At 48.0% G+C, this 14,781-nt stretch overlaps 1 protein-coding gene and 1 long non-coding RNA gene across 18 annotated transcripts in view; one reads left to right on the top strand and one right to left on the bottom strand.

Annotated features, from left to right (window-relative positions):
• CELF4 (CUGBP Elav-like family member 4) overlaps positions 1-14,781 on the bottom strand; it is a 1,553,364-nt gene that overhangs the window by 855,847 nt on the left and 682,736 nt on the right. The window lies entirely within an intron of this gene.
• Positions 1-14,781, top strand: part of LOC142256173 (uncharacterized) — a 198,590-nt gene that overhangs the window by 149,958 nt on the left and 33,851 nt on the right. Inside the window, exon 1 of one of the 2 annotated variants that reach the window (XR_012727495.1) lies at positions 1,740-1,990. The exons of the other annotated variant lie outside the window; for it this stretch is intronic. This is a non-coding gene — a long non-coding RNA (uncharacterized LOC142256173). Of the gene's footprint in view, positions 1-1,739; positions 1,991-14,781 lie in introns of those variants that run through there. 2 annotated transcript variants of the gene reach the window in all.

Genomic DNA, 14,781 nt, shown 5'->3' with positions numbered 1-14,781 from the left:
TTTGCGCTGACACCGATGCCCCCTGAACCTGCAGGATAGCTTGAATTTCTTTGGAACCTGATTGGAGCCACTTATCTACCATGAGGACTATCCTGCGTTGTAAGCTTTCATCATTTTTTCCCTGCCGTGCATATCCAGGGAGATTACATACAGTGTCATAGGTTGTAAACTTCTTGATTATGTTGCTCACCGTGGACAAAGGAACATCAAAATCTCTGAAGATGGATTGATTATATCTTTCAACAATTTTGGTTCTTGAGTCCTCATTTCTCTTCTTCTCTTTCTGTTCTTCATGCTTAGCATGGCACACATACACACACACGCATACACACTGTAAAGATCGAGTCAACTTCTCCCCTTTTTATCTGGCTTCAGGTGTGATTTTCATATTGCCCACATCTGTTACTTGCCACAGTTTTCTTTGAATGATCATCACTTTCTTGAAACAAAGTTGTTTACCCACAATTTTGGAAAGGCGCCAATAATTTTGTCCAGCACATTTTAGGGATTTTGTGTGAAATTATCTCCAGTTTGCCGTTTTTACTCATGTAAACATGTGCATAACAAAACGTGTAATTTCAATAATTTTCTGGAAGAAATACTTAATTTTCTGAATTTCAAGGGTGCCAACACTTTTTGACATGACTGTGTGTACATTTCATGCATTACAGAACTGTCACACTGGGTGTGGGGAGAGACACCCAGCAAGTGGACTCCAGGGAATAAGGGAGGCTGTAACACAAGGAGGTGGGGGATCAAGGGCTCCTTCTCTGACCCTGACACGGGGGGGCCCTGCGCTTACCCTCAAACCACAGGTACCTATAAGAGTTAGGAGGTGTGGCCCGCCAACGTGCCCCTGTCTCCTAGCCAGACCCTATGACTAAATCCCACCAATCCCCAGGGGGAAAAACAAACAGAAATAACCAGCAAAAGGGGTAAAAGGAAAAAATAACAACTTATCTTTGAGAGGGAATCTTCAGAATATACAGCAACAGTAATCTAAAGCCACATGCACTCCTGAGCAGCAACTTCTCCAAGTGAAGAGTATAACCCGCACTGGAGGAGTGACAGGCCCCACGTTATAAAGGCCCTTAATTACCAGCTGGAGGAAAGGCTCCTCCAACCTGGCAAGGAACAGAAAAAAAACCTTAAATCCAGCCCTTAAAGGGACAGCGTCCATCAATGTCTGGACGATCACCAGGCCCTTCTGCATCTGGTCCCAGTAGCAGCACCTGAAGGTCCAGACACATCTGTGACAAGAACATGGCCAAAATCTTATTTCCATGATGATGCCCCATTCTACCTTGAAGGGTGTAACTATAGGGGTGTAAAGGTTGCAGTTGGGCCAAGGCCTTGCCGCCATATTGTGCAAAGTTGCTCCGCTGCCATACAATGGACACAGAGTTGCTTCTGCTAAAACATCACTCTACAGTATGTAACTGCTATCATAGGACAATGCAAATATATTCTGCTTTCTAATAAGATGCAACAGAGTTGAGTTAGTCACACACCGCACAGCACTATATAATACCGCCATCGGTCATTCGTGGTCTACCGTCATCTGTAAGATTCTCCGTAGAGCGGCTAATGTAAATGAATGCAGCAGTCGTCTGCAGAACGCTGAGGCACGAGGTATGAGGCTTTCATTGTGCGGAAGAAGTATTATATAAAGCATGAATCCTAACGATGCCATCTGCTACATATTTATTTCCATATAACTTATTTTCAGGAGGTTGTAATGAGCGGAGGATCTATGGAGCCGCCCGGAGATGATCTCCCCTGTGATGGAGAGCAGCGAGGTTCAGCCTGGTCAGCACTCAGCATCACCTTGCATAAATAAGATGAGCTCATCTCATAATTAACAAAGCTGCTTAGTCATAATCACAGGAGAAGAAGGATGAGACGCTCAGGAGGGGACGTGTGCACCGAGCAGACCACGCAACGCACGCGCATTATCTATGGAGGATCCGGATATTACACTCACACCGAGGTCCGTAATCTCTAATAAACCCTGATACTCGGAGGCCGGGCCCTTCCCATCCAAGATGAAGGAATATTGTTATTATTATGGACGAGTATTCACATAAATGATGAGTGTAACATCACTATACTGCTCTCTAACTGCTCCCCTGTACAAGAATATAACTGCTATAATACTGCCCCTATGTACAAGAATATAACTGCTATAATACTGCCCCTATGTAGAAGAATATAACTACTATAATACTGCTCCTATGCACAAGAATATAACTACTATAATACTGCCCCTATGTACAAGAATATAACTACTATAATACTGCTCCTATGCACAAGAATATAACTACTATAATACTGCCCCCTATGTACAAGAATATAACTACTATAATACTGCTCTCTATGTAAAAGAAAATAACTACTATAATACAGCTCCTATATACAGGGCCGTATTTACCGCTAGGCACCCATGGTCTGGTGCCTGGGGCGGTGCGCTGCGGGGGCGGCACTTTTTGGCTGCAAAATAAAATATTTTTTTTTACATCCTTTCCCCCTCCGTTAAGCGGTCTATTAAATCCGCTGTGTTTTCGAAGGGGGTGGGGGAAAGGCGCACTTCCATTTTTCTGTATCTGTGTCTTTAAGACGTGAATACAAGTAAACTGCGGGGTCAGTTCCAAACAATTTGCACAACATTACCACACACAGATCTGATATAGACACAGAAGTATTATAGCACTTATATTCTTGTATATAGGGGCGCCACAGCACAGAGAGCTGATTGACCCTGGAAGTGTCGGAGCCTGTGTGAAGCCCCGCCGGTGCTGTATCAGTGCATACCTTCAGGGACTCCACGTAGCTGGTGCTGGTCACAGGTAGGGAATCTTCAGTGTTGATCGTGACGCCACTCTCAGATTTGCGGTCAGAGGGGACCGCCACTGCAGATTAGGAGGCACCTGGGGCTGATGGTGGGTGCAGTCGGGTGTAGTAGCCTCCTGAGAGTGAGGCAAGCCCCAGGGCCCTTTGTAAAGCTGTAGTACCACAAGTCGCAGAATGACCACACACAGGCAGAGTGTCTTTCAGGGTTTTTACTCACTTCAGGTGGCAGGGTGAGTAACCCGGGCGTAGCTGGGATGAACCAGGTGGGAACCAGGTATCCTTCCGGCTGACTGTATGAGGGTGACTACAAACTCGCCTTCCTTAGCCCTTGGTGGTTTGGGGTGACCCCGACTTTGAGTCCCTATGGGGGTCACCCAGGGAAGATGCTCCAAGCCTCTCTCCCCTTCTTGTTTTGCCGTGTGCTTGTTCCCCGGGCCAGGCCACTCCAGCCTCTTGCCTCCTGTGACCTATGGGCCCTACTTGCGGTTACGTGGCTGCGGCTTTTGGTTGTTGTGGTGTGGGCTGTAAGAGCCCCACACCGGCAGGTTTAGCAGGGAAAGGTGAATCTATCCTCGCTTCGGGATCTGCCGCCCGGTTGGGCCTGGTGCTCTCTAGAAGTCTCCGTACTTCCCACTCCGTGCACTCTCTAGCCGAAGCTGGCTTTCAGGCAGCACTCCTAGTTGCCCGTTCTCCCCCGTCTGTAGTCACTGCGCGGGCGCTGTTAGACAGCATCAGCCCCACAGGTCTGCTCCTCACTGAGCCCTCTGGAGTTCTCTGCTCTAACTGACTCACTGCTCCTCCTCTCCTGTTCTTGCCTACGCCACCTAGCAACCAGACTCTCCACCACACCCCTTGAGAGGAGATGGAGGCTTTTAACCCCCTGCCACTATTCCAGTGGAGGTATAGGCTTTGCCCCCTCCTGGGATCCCCAGGGGTCCTCTCATGGGTACATGTGTGAGACCTGATCACTATGCGCCTGTGTTCCACACCCCGGTCAGCCTTCTGGATTACCTGTATTGTACTGTCCCCAGCATGGGTGCAGTACTCAGTGGTGCCTGACCAGGTCAGGGGCGCCACATTCCCCCTTAGTTATCACCAGCACGTCCTCGGGCTGCAAGACAACATTTTAAAATGCATAAAACATTAAAACATGTAAAACATTTTTAAAACCACCAGGTATCAGACATCACCACCCTCCACCCACAAGTCCGTTAACCCACCCAAAACCCTCTCACGTTGGCCGCGACTTCAGCCACTTCTGGCAGGATGTAGAGGCGGCTTTCATGGTCTGGTGGTCTTCAGGGTATACCTGGCCTGGTGGATCCGCGCCTTCAGCCTCTTCTGGCAGGATGCAGAGGCGGCCTCCACAGTTGGTGCTGACCAGGTACCCTCTTTGTGGTGGTGAGCCAAGGCCCCATAAACAGGCGTGCTCTCTGGTCGCAGGTGAGCCAAGGCCCTTTTCTACGGACGGGCCCCACTGGTTGCAGACGAGCCAAGCCCCTAAACAGGCTGGCCCTGGTGGTGGTGCCACTGGTGTAACTATTTACACTGCGAGAGTTTGTGGCTATAGCAAGTTCATAGCCTTAAGTTTGTTTCTCACAATAGTTTTTGTGGGCGCATTTCTTAAACGTTGCAAACAAAACTTTCAAAACTTTAACTTCTGTACTTCTTTTCTGTACTTTACTTTACTCCTCTTTTTCACTAGGGCGAGGGCACGTTGGGCACTGGCACCTGTGACTTTCTTGCTCTTTGTCTCTTTCTTCATCTGTGGTTGCCTCATCTATAGGTTCTGTGTCTTTCCTTTCTTGGTCTGCATCTGATTCCTTTTCTGTATCTGTTTCTTTATCTCTGTCTTGTCTTTCTTGTCTTTCTTGTCTTTCTTGTCTTTCTTGTCTTTCTTGTCTTTCTTGTGGCATGGGATGGCTGTAGGGTTTGCTGGTACGTAAGGCTACATCAAGTGCGTACAATCCCCTTTCACCTTGGTGCATGGTAAACTGTACCGAATCTCCCATTTTCAGATTTCTGCAAGGGTGTCCTCTTGGCAGATGAGCGTTCACATCTCTGCGGTTTACAAATATCCCTTCTTTTATTCCTGGTGCTACAATGAATCCATAGCCACTTTTCAAGTTGAAATCTTCCACTACGCCATAACACAGGGGTCCTCTAGCCTGGGCTTTGGACTCTCTCAACAAACGCTTCTCCTTTAGGTCTCTGGCGGTAACTGCTCTCTGTTCAGGAGACTGTGGTGCTGGAGCAAACTGTGTTCTTCTGCGCCGTGTCTTGCGGGCTGGATCCATGCCTGTGGGCTCCCAGGTGAAGCTCTTAGGCAGCTCCTCTTCTGCAGAGGGGGTCAGGTCCTCCTCGTCCCAGCGGGAGTATGGCAGCATTTCCGGCTCTGAATACACATCTGCTGCTGGTGGCACTGGAGTCGGAGTCAACCCTTCTGCTTCCTGGCCTCCTCTCCCCCTTAGTTCTTCCTGGCACTCCGGCTGTGGCAGTGCTGGGGATGGATGCTCTTCGGCCGGCCCAGGTGAGGGACTCCTTGGTGTAGCTGCTGCAGGAGTTAGCAGGAGACTCTTTGGGGTATGCGGAGGGGGTATGTACTGGCTCACCAACCATTGTGGAAATTTGGCCTCCAGGTCAGCCCTCATCTGCCAATATGCAGGGTCTTCACCCACCGTGGGCTGCCTATCAGGAACCTCTGTGGACCGGGGAGCGGTGTCTGCTCTGGCCTTACAGGCCGGGGTAAATGCTGAGGTAGTCTTTCCTTGGCGGGCCGCGCCTGGCATGGCGGCGGCCTGGTCTTGGCGGGCCGCGCCCTGTATGGCGGCGGCCTGGTCTTGGCGGGCCGCGCCCTGTATGGCGGCGGCCTGGTCTTGGCGGGCCGCGCCTGGCATGGCGGCGGCCTGGATCAGTGTCGCTGTTGCAGGGGGCTCTGTGCAGGCTGGGCTGGACGTCGCTGCAGCAGTCTGGGCTTGGCGGGCCGCGCCCTGTATGGCGGCGGCCTGGTCTTGGCGGGCCGCGCCCAGGATGGCGGCGGCCTGGTCCTGGCGGGCCGGGCAGGGCATCGCTGCAGCCGCTGGGGCTTGGAGGGCCGCACCTGGCGTGGCTGCGGCCTGCTTCAGCGTCGCCGCACCGGACGCCTCTTCAGGGACCGCGGACGTGGCAGCAGGGGTCGGGGCACTTGCGCGGGCCGGGGCATCATTCGACTCACCCGTTGTTGGTAGCACTGGGGTCTGCGTCGTCGCCGTCCCGCCTGACACCCGGCGCGCAGCTCTCCCTTCATAGGCCCGAACCGCCGCGGTCATCTCCTGCAGTTCCATCCGTTCCTCCCGAATCTGCTCCACGACCCGGGTCTCCAGCCGGTTGCAAAACTGGGCCAGCTCTCGGTACCACCAGGCAGCGGAGCCTGGTTCTGGGTTCCTGCGGTCAGACGCCATTTCTTCTGCGCCGTCTTCTGCACGGTCTCCCAGCAGTGGACTCGTCGCTGCCTCCAGTAGTAAGCTGTCCAGCTTCTGCTCTGCCTCTTTCAGCAGCTCCTCTCCCAGCAGCAGACTTGTGGCTCCCTTTCTGTTCCGCCGCTTCTCGACGCTTCCACTCTCATAGCTGGCAAGGTCAGAACTCTGCAGGGGATCTCTGGGTAGCCACACCTCTTCGTGGGCGGTAACTTCTTCCAGCGCGGGCTGCTGTTGTTTTTCAGCGCGCTTTTCATGGTGGCAATATGGCGGCGCTTCCAATTTTTCAAGCGGACCGCCCAGGCACATGGTCACCTGTCTGAACAGGTCTAGTCCTTATCCTGTTCGTGACGCCAGATGTGAAGCCCCGCCGGTGTTGTATCAGTGCATACCTTCAGGGACTCCACGTAGCTGGTGCTGGTCACAGGTAGGGAATCTTCAGTGTTGATCGTGACGCCACTCTCAGATTTGCGGTCAGAGGGGACCGCCACTGCAGATTAGGAGGCACCTGGGGCTGATGGTGGGTGCAGTCGGGTGTAGTAGCCTCCTGAGAGTGAGGCAAGCCCCAGGGCCCTTTGTAAAGCTGTAGTACCACAAGTCGCAGAATGACCACACACAGGCAGAGTGTCTTTCAGGGTTTTTACTCACTTCAGGTGGCAGGGTGAGTAACCCGGGCGTAGCTGGGATGAACCAGGTGGGAACCAGGTATCCTTCCGGCTGACTGTATGAGGGTGACTACAAACTCGCCTTCCTTAGCCCTTGGTGGTTTGGGGTGACCCCGACTTTGAGTCCCTATGGGGGTCACCCAGGGAAGATGCTCCAAGCCTCTCTCCCCTTCTTGTTTTGCCGTGTGCTTGTTCCCCGGGCCAGGCCACTCCAGCCTCTTGCCTCCTGTGACCTATGGGCCCTACTTGCGGTTACGTGGCTGCGGCTTTTGGTTGTTGTGGTGTGGGCTGTAAGAGCCCCACACCGGCAGGTTTAGCAGGGAAAGGTGAATCTATCCTCGCTTCGGGATCTGCCGCCCGGTTGGGCCTGGTGCTCTCTAGAAGTCTCCGTACTTCCCACTCCGTGCACTCTCTAGCCGAAGCTGGCTTTCAGGCAGCACTCCTAGTTGCCCGTTCTCCCCCGTCTGTAGTCACTGCGCGGGCGCTGTTAGACAGCATCAGCCCCACAGGTCTGCTCCTCACTGAGCCCTCTGGAGTTCTCTGCTCTAACTGACTCACTGCTCCTCCTCTCCTGTTCTTGCCTACGCCACCTAGCAACCAGACTCTCCACCACACCCCTTGAGAGGAGATGGAGGCTTTTAACCCCCTGCCACTATTCCAGTGGAGGTATAGGCTTTGCCCCCTCCTGGGATCCCCAGGGGTCCTCTCATGGGTACATGTGTGAGACCTGATCACTATGCGCCTGTGTTCCACACCCCGGTCAGCCTTCTGGATTACCTGTATTGTACTGTCCCCAGCATGGGTGCAGTACTCAGTGGTGCCTGACCAGGTCAGGGGCGCCACACCTGCACTTCCAGGGTCAGAGGCGCGCCAATCAGCTCCGTGCTGTGGCCTCCCTATATACAAGAATATAAGTGCTATAATACTGCTGTGTCTATATGAGATCTGTGTGTGGTAATATTGTGCAAATTGTTTGGAACTGACCCAGAGAGCTGATTGATCTCGGAAGTGTCGGTGCCTGCACTTCCGGGGTCAGAGGCGCACCAATCAGCTCCGTGCTGTGGTGTCCCTATATACAAGAATATAACTGCTATAATACTGCTGTGCCTATATCAGATCTGTGTGTGGTAATGTTGTGCAAATTGTTTGGAACTGACCCAGAGAGCTGATTGATCTTGGAAGTGTCGGTGCCTGCACTTCCGGGGTCAGAGGCGCGCCAATCAGCTCCGTGCCGTGGCGTCCCTATGTACAAGAATATAAGTGCTATAATACTGCTGTGCCTATATCAGATCTGTGTGTGGTAATGTTGTGCAAATTGTTTGGAACTGACCCAGAGAGCTGATTGATCTTGGAAGTGCCGGTGCCTGCACTTCCGGGGTCAGAGGCGCGCCAATCAGCTCCGTGCCGTGGCGTCCCTATGTACAAGAATATAACTGCTATAATACTGCTGTGCCTATATCAGATCTGTGTGTGGTAATGTTGTGCAAATTGTTTGGAACTGACCCAGAGAGCTGATTGATCTTGGAAGTGTCGGTGCCTGCACTTCCGGGGTCAGAGGCGCGCCAATCAGCTCCGTGCCGTGGTGTCCCTATGTACAAGAATATAAGTGCTATAATACTGCTGTGTCTATATTAGATCTGTGTGTGGTAATGTTGTGCAAATTGTTTGGAACTAACCCAGGTTCTGGACAATACTGTTTTTAGAAATCTGGCGTCCTCACGCGCACGGCGTTTACGGAGCCCAGGAGACGCATTGCAGGGGGACGGTATATAGGGCATGGGGGGTATTGATAATGCACAGACCCCCATTAATCTATGAATAACTCGCCCAGCCTCACAATCTGCTCTCGGCCTCTTTCGAATGCACAGCGCAGCATTTAGAGCAGCCCCAGGATTTCTCCCCAGTCCCTGCGCTCGCACCATTCACTCCCTGCAATAACATTAATCAAAAAAAATTAAGCTGTAGATAGTGCGGGGAGGAATTGCTTCTGTAACACCGCTCTTTATTATCAATTTGGGTCTCCGCTATCTCTGGGAACAGCTGACCAATTACTTGCGCCTTAATTTGCCACTAGTAAACAACTGCAGTTTTATACTTTGTTTCAGAGGAACAGTTCAATTACAGCTTCACCTCCGGACCCCAGAACTAGCTGATTCATTGCAAGCTTGGTTTATTGCAAGGAAAGCAGCAGGGGAGGTGCGCGTAATAAATTAGGTCTCCACCAAATGTGGACAGTGGAGGAAGGGAATGAGCAAGAACACTCTGATCACCCTGCATTCAACAGTGACCCGACCTCTCCACATTAACCCCTTCTAGCCAGTCCATAAACCTCCACTAATGCATGAAAGGCGAACATTCCAGTTTTCTAGGGACTATCTGATGAGTGGACTAAAAAGGAGCACATTTGCATAAATATTAGCGCCCCCAAAGCGAGGAACCACATGCACGGCAATCCTTCATTACAGATGGACTAGACTAAAAAGGAGAAAATTTGCATAAATATTAGCGCCCCATAGTAGTGAGGAAGCATGTGTGCGGCAATCCCCCACTACAGATGGACTGGACTAAAAAGGAGCAAATTTGCATAAATATTAGTGCCCCCAAAGCGAGGAAGCACATGCACGGCAATCCCTCATTACAGATGGACCAGACTTAAAAGGAGAACATTTTCATAAATATTAGCGCCCCATAGCAGTGAGGAAGCACGTGTGCGGCAATCCCCCACTACATATGGACTGGACTAAAACAAAGTGAATTTGCATAAATATTAGTGCCCCCAAAGCGGGGAAGCACATGCACTGCAATCCCTCATTACAGGTGGACCAGACTAAAAAGGAGAACATTTGCATAAATATTAGCGCCCCATAGTAGTGAGGAAGCACGTGTGCAGCAATCATCCACTATATATGGACTGGACTAAAAAGGAGTAAATTTGCATAAATATTAGCGCTCCCATAGCGAGGAACCACATGCACGGCAATCCCTCAGTACAGATGGACCGGAATAAAAAGTAGCAAATTTGCATAAATATTAGCGCCACCATAGCGCGGATGCACATGCACGGCAATCCCCCGGTACAGATGGACTGGCCTGAAAGAAGCAAATTTGCATAACTATTAGCGCTCCCATACCGTGGAACCACATGCATGGTAATCCCTCAGTTCAGATGGACCGGACTAAAAAGAAGCAAATTTGCATAAATATTAGCGCCACCATAGCGAGGATGCACATGCACAGCAATCCCCCGTTACAGATGGACCGGACTAAAAAGAAGCAAATTTGCATAAATATTAGCGCCACCATAGTGAGGAAGCACATAGGCTGCAATCCCCCGGTACAGAGGCAGCCATCATTATGTTGGCGCCCTCGGCTCTCAGTAGACACTTGTTTGCTGCAGTTTGTTATATTGGGGTCACTCAGTTGGGGTGAGGACGTGTGGACGTCAATTCATTAAATCTTTTCGTTAAACCTTCTCTACACGGATTAATTCCTATTATTCTCCAAATGGAGGCCGGTGGAATTGCGCCCATCTTTAACATCTATCCCTACACACTGCAGAGCACTGGCCACCATGGATGGCAGCCTTTATTCTGCTGGTGGGTATATTGGCTGGAGGTGGGGCACTCCTGTAATAAGAGGCTGTCCAGCAATGCGCTAACAAAAATGATATCTGAAAGTTGCCCCTGATCTTAAGTCTCGAGTCGCAGCACATGCTTCCCTGGTAGGGGTGCCATACAGGACAGCAATACTTGTGTCCGAACATCACCAGATCTGTGTACAAAGATGGCACACATACAAACAGTTTATTTCAATAGCTAAGCCAGCCCCCTTCTCTGTGAAGTCATCTATCATTGACTCACTAATCCATCCCACTTCCCTATGAAGTCATTTATCAAAGTCAATAACTAAGCCAGCCCCCTTCTCTATGAATTCATCTATCAAAGTCAGCAACTAAGCCAGCCAGTTTGCTATGCAGTCATCTATCATTGTCAATACCTAAGCCAGCCTCCTTCTTTGTGAAGTTGTCTATCAGTGTCAATAATTAGGCCAGCCCCTTTCTTTGTGAAGTTGTTTATCAATGTCAATAACTAAGCCAGCCCCCTTCTCTATAAAGTCATTGATCAATGTCAGTAACTAAGCCAGCCCCCTTCTCTATAAAGTCATTGATCAATGTCAATAACTAAGCCAGCCCCCTTCTCTAGGAAGTAATCTATCAATGTCAATAACTAAGTCAGCCCCTTTCACTATCAAGTTATCTATCAGAGTCCATAATTAAGCCAACCCCTTCTATGGGACGTCATCAATCATTATCAGTTGGTAAGCCAGCCCCCTTCTCTATAAAGTCATTGATCAATGTCAGTAACTAATGCCAGCCCACTTCTCTATGAAGGTATCTATCAATGTCAGTAACTAAGCCAGCCCCCTTCTCTATGAAGTAATCTATCAATGTCAGTAACTAAGCCAGCCACCTTCACTATGAAGTCATCTATCATAGTCCATAATTAAGCCAACCCCTTCTATGTGACGTCATCTATCATTATCATTATCAGTTGGTAAGCTAGCCCCCTTCTCTATAAAGTCATTGATCAATGTCAGTAACTAAGCCAGCCCCCTTCTCTATGAAGTCATTTATCAATGTCAGTAATTAAGCCAACCCCCTTCACTACAAAGTCATCTATCAGAGTCCATAATTAAGCCAACCCCTTCTATGGGACGTCATCTATCATTATTATTGTCAGTTGGTAAGCCAGCCCCCTTCTCTATAAAGTCATTGATCAATGTCAGTAATTAAGCCAGCCCCCTTCTCTATGAAGTAACTTATCAATGTCAATAACTAAGCCAGCCCCCTTCTCTATGAAGTAACTTATCAATGTCAATAACTAAGCCAGCCCCCTTCTCTATGAAGTAACTTATCAATGTCAATAACTAAGCCAGCCCCCTTCTCTATGAAGTAACTTATCAATGTCAATAACTAAGCCAGCCCCCTTCTCTATGAAGTAACTTATCAATGTCAATAACTAAGCCAGCCCCCTTCTCGGTGAAGTGAACTATCATTTTCAATACCTAAGCTGCCCCCTTATATGTGAATCATCTATCAGTGTCCATAACTAAGCCAGCCCCTTCTCTGTGAAGTCATGTATTAGTGGCAATAATGTATCCATCTCTCTTTTCTGTGATTTCACAGAGGAGGGGGCTGGCTTAGTTTGTGAATTGATCAGCATCAGCCTTCCCCCTTTACGACAGCCATGTGTAGAAACATTTCCATTTTGATTTCTGCAAAAGGTAAATGACACATTAGTGATAAGAAACTCTGTTTTAATTGAGGGGTATCCCTAATCCTAGTCCCTAATCATAGTCCCTAATCCTTTCCAAAGAGCAGTACAATCTCTGTTCCTGCAGAGCCATGTTTCACACATTATATGACCACTAACAGTCGTTATTTCTATGGGGAACCATGTAATACTCAATGTAGCCTGCGGGGGCAGTGCAGGGGATTCAAAAACGTATTGTTAGGTTTCCCATGAATGACTCCTCATTATCAGAGGTTTCCAAAAAATCAAAACTTGCAATCGGTTAATCATCGAGGTATTTTCCCATCAAAAGACACAGAGTAAAAATATGGACAATCCCTTTAAGGCTCCTGAAAGCTTCTAAAATCTCCAGTAAAATATTGAGCGCTATCTTTGCTAATTAAAAGTGTCTTCCATGGTGTTGGGTGTTAATATAGTAACTCGCTCCCTGGGATGGAGCGTCCTGTAATCCTGAACATCTTCTTATGTGGCTTGTACATTCTTAGCTGGAAATCCTTCCTATCGATAAAGCTGATTTTCCTTCTCTTAGAAGGCGCTGATCACAGCCTAATGAGATCGGCTTTTTAGTTTCTGATATTTTTTTCTTCTCTGTATATAACATATCGCCTGTTTTCCCTCCTGGTAATATCACCTCTTGGCTGTTTAGACAATAGAGGATATTGATCACCTGGGAATAGCTAAAACTTACACCGAGGTCCACAACGAGGCTTCTATAGGCAGCGTACCGGATTCATTAAAGGGATGTTTATTAGAAAGCAATTTTAAATATTTGTATGCAAGGACAAGGACAAGGCAGCTGTGGTGGACAGATACTACATAGTGTGGGAAAATGTGAAGAAGTAACAGATCGTACTGTATGGCTATGTTCACATGTGCGTTTCTTGCTACATTTTTTTCTGCAGCAAAACCTTCTCTCTTAGCAGTAAAAAAAAGCTGCTTTTTTGCTGCATCATTTCTCAGTTTTTGCTGCATTTTTGCTGTGTTTGTTCCTGGTTTTCTTTTTGCTGTTTTTGCTGCATATTTTTCAAGCGGTTTTTTTTGCAGTGCTCTTTTCTGCAGCAAAATCTGCTCTCTTGGCTTTTTAAAAAATCTGTGATTTTTGCTGCTTTTTTATTGCGTTTTTTCTGCAAATATACTGTGTATTTTTTCCACATTTTTACTGCATTTTTGCTGTGTTGTTTTGCTGCTTATTAGCTCCGTTGTTGCTGCATTTTTGCTGTGTTTGTTACAGGTTTTTGTTAATGCTTTTGCTGCGTTTTTTCATGTGTTTTTTTGCTGTGTATTTTTCTACAGCAAAACCTGCTCTTTTGGCTTTAAAAAAAAATCTGTGATTTTTGCTGCTTTTTTGATTCGTTTTTGTTGCAATTATGCTGTTTTTTCTGCCTTTTTACTGCATTTTTACTGTGTTGTTTTGATGCCTTTTTGCTGCTTTTTTATATTTTTTTTTGCTGTGTTGTTTTGATGCTTTTTTGCTGCATTTTTGCCGTGTTGTTTTGCTGCTTTTTTGTTGTGTTGTCTTGATGCTTTTGTTGCTGCTTTTTTTGCTGTTTTTTATGTGTTTTTTCCTGCATTTTTTACGGCATTTTTGCTGTGTTGTTTTGATGCTTATTTTGCTGTGTTTTCTTCCTGCGTTTTTTTTGCTGCATTTTTTCCGTGATGTTTTGATGCTTTTTTGCTGCTCTTTATTTGCTGTGTTTTTTCCTGCATTTTTTGCTGCTTTTTTGCTGGGTTGTTTTGCTGCTTTTTATGGGGTTTTTTGCTGCATTTTTTGTGTGTCATTTGTATTTTCAAAAGGAAGTTTGACATATTAAAGGTAATCTGTAGGTTTTTGCTGTGAAATCTCAAAACTGATTCCAGTGATGTGTCACTTACCGAGCTGCTTAGTGCAGTTTTGATAAAATCCCTGTTTTCTCTGCTGCAGATCTAGCAGGGCTCAGAATGCTTAGCCCTGTATAACCCCGCCCACACCATTGATTGGCAGCTTCCTGTGTACAATGGGCATTGTCAGCGAGCTGCCAATCAGTGGTGTGGGCGGAGTTATACAGGACTCAGCATTCTGAGCACTGCTAGATCTGCAGCAGAGAAAACAGGGATTTTATCAAAACTGCACTAAGCAGCTCAGTAAGTGGCACATCACTGGAATGATGCACATGACATCTAGTCCTGCAGTGATAAACTCCTGCTGATAAAACACTTATTCTAGTAAAACTACAACAAGCTGCTGAGCAAATGATATTCCTGGAATCAGAGTATGTCCCTATCTCATGCTGCTCCCAGAAAGCATAGCAAAAACTTGCTGACAGATTCCCTCTATGGGATTTATTTGCACTCAACTTGTAACTAAAGATTTCTCCAAAATACAACAGCGAATTTTAATATTGGCACATATTTTCCCTTGTGACTCGTATCTGACTTGATGGAGTCGGCAGGTTATCGTTGCGAGCAGTAAGGATACTGTATGACAAGCGCAGCCTTAGTGCATAGTATGAGCCAGTCCTT

The sequence above is a fragment of the Anomaloglossus baeobatrachus genome, chromosome 1 (genome assembly GCF_048569485.1).
Source record: "Anomaloglossus baeobatrachus isolate aAnoBae1 chromosome 1, aAnoBae1.hap1, whole genome shotgun sequence".
Classification (NCBI taxonomy): Eukaryota; Metazoa; Chordata; class Amphibia; order Anura; family Aromobatidae; genus Anomaloglossus; species Anomaloglossus baeobatrachus.
Note: the sequence above shows the minus strand (reverse complement) of the source record. Positions and strands in the feature narration are given on the sequence as shown.